The sequence below is a fragment of the Mixophyes fleayi genome, chromosome 2 (genome assembly GCF_038048845.1).
Source record: "Mixophyes fleayi isolate aMixFle1 chromosome 2, aMixFle1.hap1, whole genome shotgun sequence".
NCBI classification, from domain to species: Eukaryota; Metazoa; Chordata; class Amphibia; order Anura; family Limnodynastidae; genus Mixophyes; species Mixophyes fleayi.
In genome coordinates this window covers 65214913-65220992 of record NC_134403.1, presented here as the reverse complement: position 1 = coordinate 65220992, position 6080 = coordinate 65214913, and positions in this window count along the sequence as shown.

Sequence of the window (6080 nt, the reverse complement as noted above, 5' to 3'; positions counted from 1 at the left end):
GCAGCTGGAGAAAGTGAGGGAGGAGCTGGTAAATCATTGCGATTCCACAAAGCATGTAGCTCTTGTGGATGAAGCCCTTCGTACGCTTTGCCAGGATCCGAGGGTGGTCACTCTTTTGAAGTCAGAGGAATACATTCTGGCCACCGTGCTCGATCCTTGGTTTAAAGCGTATGTTGTGTCTCTGTTTCCGGCGGACACAAGTCTACAGCGATGCAAAGACCTGCTGGTCAGGAGATTGTCATCTGAAGTGGACCGTGACATGCCAACAGCTCCTCCTTCATTTTCTTCCACACCTGTGGCTGCGAGGAAACAGCTGAGATTTCATAAACGACCCGCTGGCGGGGATGCTGAGAACATCTGGTCCGGACTGAAGGACCTGCCAACCATTGCAGACATGTCTACTGTCGCTGCATTGGATGCTGTCACCATTGAAAAATTGGTGGAGGATTACTTTGCTGACACCATCCAAGTAGACATGTCAGACAGTCCTTACTTTTACTGGCAGGGAAAAAAGGCCGTTTGGAAGCCCCTGTACAAACTGGCTCTATTTTACCTGAGTTGTCCCCCCTCCAGTGTGTACTCCGAAAGAGTTTTTAGTGCAGCAGGGAACCTGGTCAGTGAGCGGCGAATGAGGTTGCTTCCGCAAAATGTTAAGAAGATGATGTTCATAAAAATGAATTATCAATTCTTCAATCAAGACCAGCAATGGCCTCCAGAGACTACAGAGGGACCGGTGATTGTGGAGTCCAGCGGGGACGAATTGATAATGTGTGAGGATGAGGAAGTACACACTGAAGGGGGCGAGGAATCAGAGGATGAGGATGAGGACGACATCTAGCCAGTTTAGTTTGTACAGGGAGAGATGAATAGCTTTTTTTGTGTGGGGGCCCAAACAAACCAATCATTTGAGCCACAGTAGTTTGGTAGGCCCTGTCGCTGAAATGATTGGTTTGTTAAAGTGTGCATGTCCTTTTTCTGCAACATAAGGGTGGGTGGGAGGGCCCAAGGACAATTCCATCTTGCACCTCTTTTTTTTCTTTGCCAGCTCGTTTTGTGGGGGTCCAAACAAACCAATCATTTCAGCCACAGTTTTGTAGGCACTGTCGCTGAAATGATTGGTTTGTTAAAGTGTGCATGTCCTATTTCACCAACATAAGGGGGGGTGGGAGGGCCCAAGGACAATTCCATCTTGCACCTCCTTTCTTGGCATTATGTGCTCTTTGGGGCCTAGTTTTTCAAACTGCCATCCTTTCTGCCACTGCAGTGCCACTCCTAGATTGGCCACGTGTTTGTGCCGCCCACTTGTGTCGCTTAGCTTAGTCATCCAGCTACCTCGGTGCAACCTTTTGGCCTAAAAAAAATATTGTGAGGTGTTCAGAATGGACTGGAAATTAGTGTAAATGAATGTTATTGAGGTTAATAATAGCGTAGGAGTGAAAAAAATTCAAAAATCTGGATTTTAGCACTTTTTATGCTTTTTTAAAAAACAAATCAGAACCCAAAACCCAAAATCAGAACGAAAATCTTTCGTGGGGTGTTTTGGCAAATCCCATTCAAACCCAAAACCTCAAGGTAATCAGAACCCAAAACACGAAAAGTGGCCGGTGCACCCCCCTACAAATAACATATAAAAGCAGATCTGCTATAAAGCAGAAAGTGTTTTAGTGTATCTCCACCAAAGGCATAACCACATAGGTGCACAATATTTCCAGCATTAATCGATGCTGTGTATGCACAGTATAAAGGGAAAAATGACCATCCAGAGTCTTAATTATGAAACTGAAAAAAAGTGGACCAGGTGAAAGTAGTCACTATGGTATTGAAAACAGTCACAAAGTATCCTTATATATTAAAAGTTCCAGAGTATTGTATGAATGATCAAATTTATGCTGGATCCAAAATAGAGCAAAAACGGGACTGATTATGAGGCGAACTTACCCTCTAATAGTAGGGAAAAGTATCTAAGTTCCAACCTTTCATTCTGTGTCCCTCCGTAGCGCTCAATTAGTCCAGAGATATAGAGTGTTTGTTGAAATGAGTTGAAGCCGCGGCCGCAGCTTCAACATGACAGCGCATGCGCATGCGATGGGAACTATACGATACGATACGTTATGCACTTATTAATGTTAATGCTCTATGTGAATAATAGAATTAATCATTAGCTTATCATTAGCTTTGCGCCAGGTTCCTGTTGTTATTTAAGGGGGTGGGGGGGGTACCCCTGTGTCTTTTCCTGAGCTGCATTGCATGTATTGATCACAATTTTTGATCAGCGCAATTTGGTGTAATTTGTATTTTTTAAAAAATACAGCTGTTTATATATAGCAAGTCTAATATATAGATCAGTCACCATTATTTTGTGTCTCTCTCAAATCAAATCCATTTATATTCGTATTTAATCTTTTCTTCTTTAACATAGTCAGTTAGTTGCTGCTAATTATCTGTCTATCCTCCTTAATTTGACAGCCTGTGCCTTCCAGGAGAGTTCTTGGCTGAATCACACCAGCCTTTTGAAATCTGACACTCTGCAGCAATCCTCTGTTTACTTATAGCAGAATAAGGTGTTCATTTAGGAGACACATTTGCAAAGGTTCTAAGATGGTTGAAAAGTACATAGAAAGTGTTTGTTCTTTCAAGATATTGACTTACAGTTCATTGCGATCATTTGGTCAATAGGTTGCAACCTATACTAACAGTTTAGCTCTTCACACACTGATTCCTGTGTAGCAGTGTTTTTTTTGTCTAGCTCACAGACTCATTAACCCTCTGTGATAACAGCTGTCATGTTCCATCCAGCAATGCACAGAGTTGTAGCTCTCCTTCCCAATAGCAAAAAAAGTAAAGCAGCATAAAGAGAGCAATCTTCAAATATCAAATATACCAATTACCTACGCATTTCTCCACTATCGTGTGGTTTCATCAGGGATAGTAAATCTTCAATTCAGCCGTTTATTTAAACAATCCAACACCAATCAGAAAAAGGTTAATCAGGATACACCTGTTAATTCAACATTTTTTAAAAAAAACAGCATTTTCTAATCTGAATAACTATACATATGCTTTTCACTATTGTGGAAGGTGATATATATTTCATATAAATGTAAAACTCTTATTTTTATTTTTTTTATAAGTTTCACAAACAAATGTCTTTACTATAAAATATATATTCATCTCTTAAAAAACAATAATTAAAATATAATACATTCATTCTCTTTTATATACATATCTACCCAGATTTGAACTCACAACCTTCTTGTATGTAGTCCAAAAACTCTACCATTACTCTAGAGTGGTCTTGCTTATCACCACCCTCTTTTAATACTAATTACATGAACTTAAGCCTTAAGCTAAGCTAGAAATACTATGATTCATTTAATTTACCATTCCGTATTAGAACTTACACTCTATAATGATATAGCTCTGAACTCTAACTCTTCTTGATAGTATAACTCTTTTCTCATATTATAGTTTTATCTTACAACTCATAACATATTCCATTCAAATCGATTTATTGAGGCCTCTGGGATACAGATAACCCAAATAAAAAATCCAATAGACCTCTCTTTTACAAAGTTTACTAAACCAGTCGCCACCTCTCTGGGCGGCTTTTATATGCTCAATGCCTATAATCTTCATACAATTTACATCACTACCATGCTTTAATGCAATATGTCTTGACAGACTGTGTGCTCTATTATTTTTAAGGATATTTCTCCGATGTTCCAGAAATCTGGTAGTTAAAGATCTAGTTGTGCGACCTACATATTGCAGACCACACATACATTAAATCACATAAATCATATAACTGTCAATCCAGTTAATATAGTTTTTTATCTCAAATTTTTCTTTAGATGTAAATGATTCAAATTATTTACTCGTATTTCTTACAAATTTGCATGTAATGCAATTATTTTTTTTACAGCAAAAAAAACATTTGTTTTTTTGGGCAGCCATGTTATTGCTTCCCTGTTATTATAATTTAGTTGTTCGCTACTCCTTTTAAAAAAACTCGGTACAATTCTGTTCCTCAAAGTCGGAGCTCTTCTAAATATTATTTTGGTATGTTCCTGTATCAATGGTTTGAGAACTTCATCATAATTCAAGGTAGCCAGATTCTTTTTAAATGAATCTTTAATTTTATTTGAATATTTATTAAATTGACTAACGAACACTACAGAATTCTCCCTATCCCTTTCTTATACCCTATCAGCTATACTAAACTATATCAGCACTATGTAAAACCATACCTCTATCAGTTTTGGCAACTTCTGCAAACGCTTTCTTTAAAATAGAATCTGGGTAGCCTTGTTCTTTAAAAGCTACTACCAGATCTTTTGTTTGATCTCTAAATACTGTATCTTCAGTGCAGTTTCTCTTTAGTCTTAATAGTTGCCCTATGGGTATATTTTGTTTCCATTACTTCAAATGACAGCTATTGTAGTTTAAAAACTTATTGCTATCAACTTCTTTTCTAAAGGTCATAGTGCAAATGTGGTTTTGTTTGATGGAGAGGGCGACATCTAGTAAGTTGATAGAATCAAAGCTTTTCGTGAAATTTAACCCATACAAATTCAGATTCAAAAATTCTAAAAATCTATTTGAAGAAGAAAAATCCCAACCCCAAATAAAAATAAATCATCTATGTATCTGCCATAAAGCACTAGACTCACCCCGAAGGGGCCATTCCAGATATACTCATTTTCAAAATACCCCATATATAGATTGGCAAAACTCAGGGCGAACCTTGTGCCACTGGCAGTGCTGTGTACCTGAAATTAATAATCACCATTAAATGAAAAATAATTGTGTGAAAGAATAAAAGCAATTGACTATAATACAAACTCCCGCCATGTCCCCTCTACTGATGAAATTTAACCAGAATCATCCATCATCAAAACCATAAAAAGACCATATGCATTCAGTAACAATAGACGATATTTTACAAATACAGTTGTGTGACATCATGATCTGACATTTGCACTGTCTATACATTTCATCAATGACACTTTTTGTGTACCCAAATTTTAACCTTCTCCACTGCAAAGTACATCAGAAACCCACCTTATTTTTATTATTATCGTAGGTTTGTAAGGAGCCACAGTGCTTCACAGTGCTGTACAGCAGGGAAAACAGTACATACATAAATCAGTGACATACAAGGTAGACAAAATAAATGCAGACATAAAAACAAAAGGTATGCTTACAGCTTACATTTTAAGTGGAAGAGGGCACAGCTGAAAAAAAAGGAGCTGCTCAGAGTAGAGATTGGGACAGTTATGAGAGTGCATTAGTGTGAAAAGTGTAATCGTGGATAAGGACACTTCTAAAAAAGAGATGGGTTTTCAAAGAGCGTGTAAACAATTGAAGGCTGTGGGAAAGTCTGATTGAGCGTGGTAGGAAGTTCCATAAGTGGGAAGCAGAACAGGAGAAGTCTTGTAGGCGGTAGTGAAAGGTGATTACCAGAGAAGAGACAAGACGAAGGTCAGAGGTAGACCTAAGACGGCGGGAGGGAGAGTTTTTTTTATAGAGATTTGAGATATATGCAGAGGTAGTGCTGTTGAGGACTTTGTAGATAAGGGTGAATAATTTGAATTTGATTCTGTAGGACACACGGAGCCAGTGTAGATATTTGCAAAGTGGTGCCGCAGATGTGGAGCAGTGAGAGAGGAAGATCAACCTTGCAGCAGCATTTAGGATGAAGTGAAGTGTGGATATATGGGTGTCAGGAATGCCAGAGAGCAGGAGGTTGCAATAGTCAAGATGGGAGAATGGATAAGAGTTTTGGTAGCATGTTGAGTAAGAAAAGGGGGCGTTGTCAGGATTCCCAATATAAAACCACAGAGAGAGAGTGTAGTGAACTAAGTGGTTTTTATTAAACACCGGTTGCACAGGTTTCAGGACGCAGTATGGTAGGGTATGGCAGAAATAGCCAGTGAACTTAGTAAACAACAGATACAGAATGCGATCATCTGCAGGACTTTACCACAAAGTAGTGGAGATGACACACAAGGTGCGACAGTCTGCGGAGCAATGCACTGAAGATGACGGACACAGGATGTGATGGTCTGCAGGACTTTACC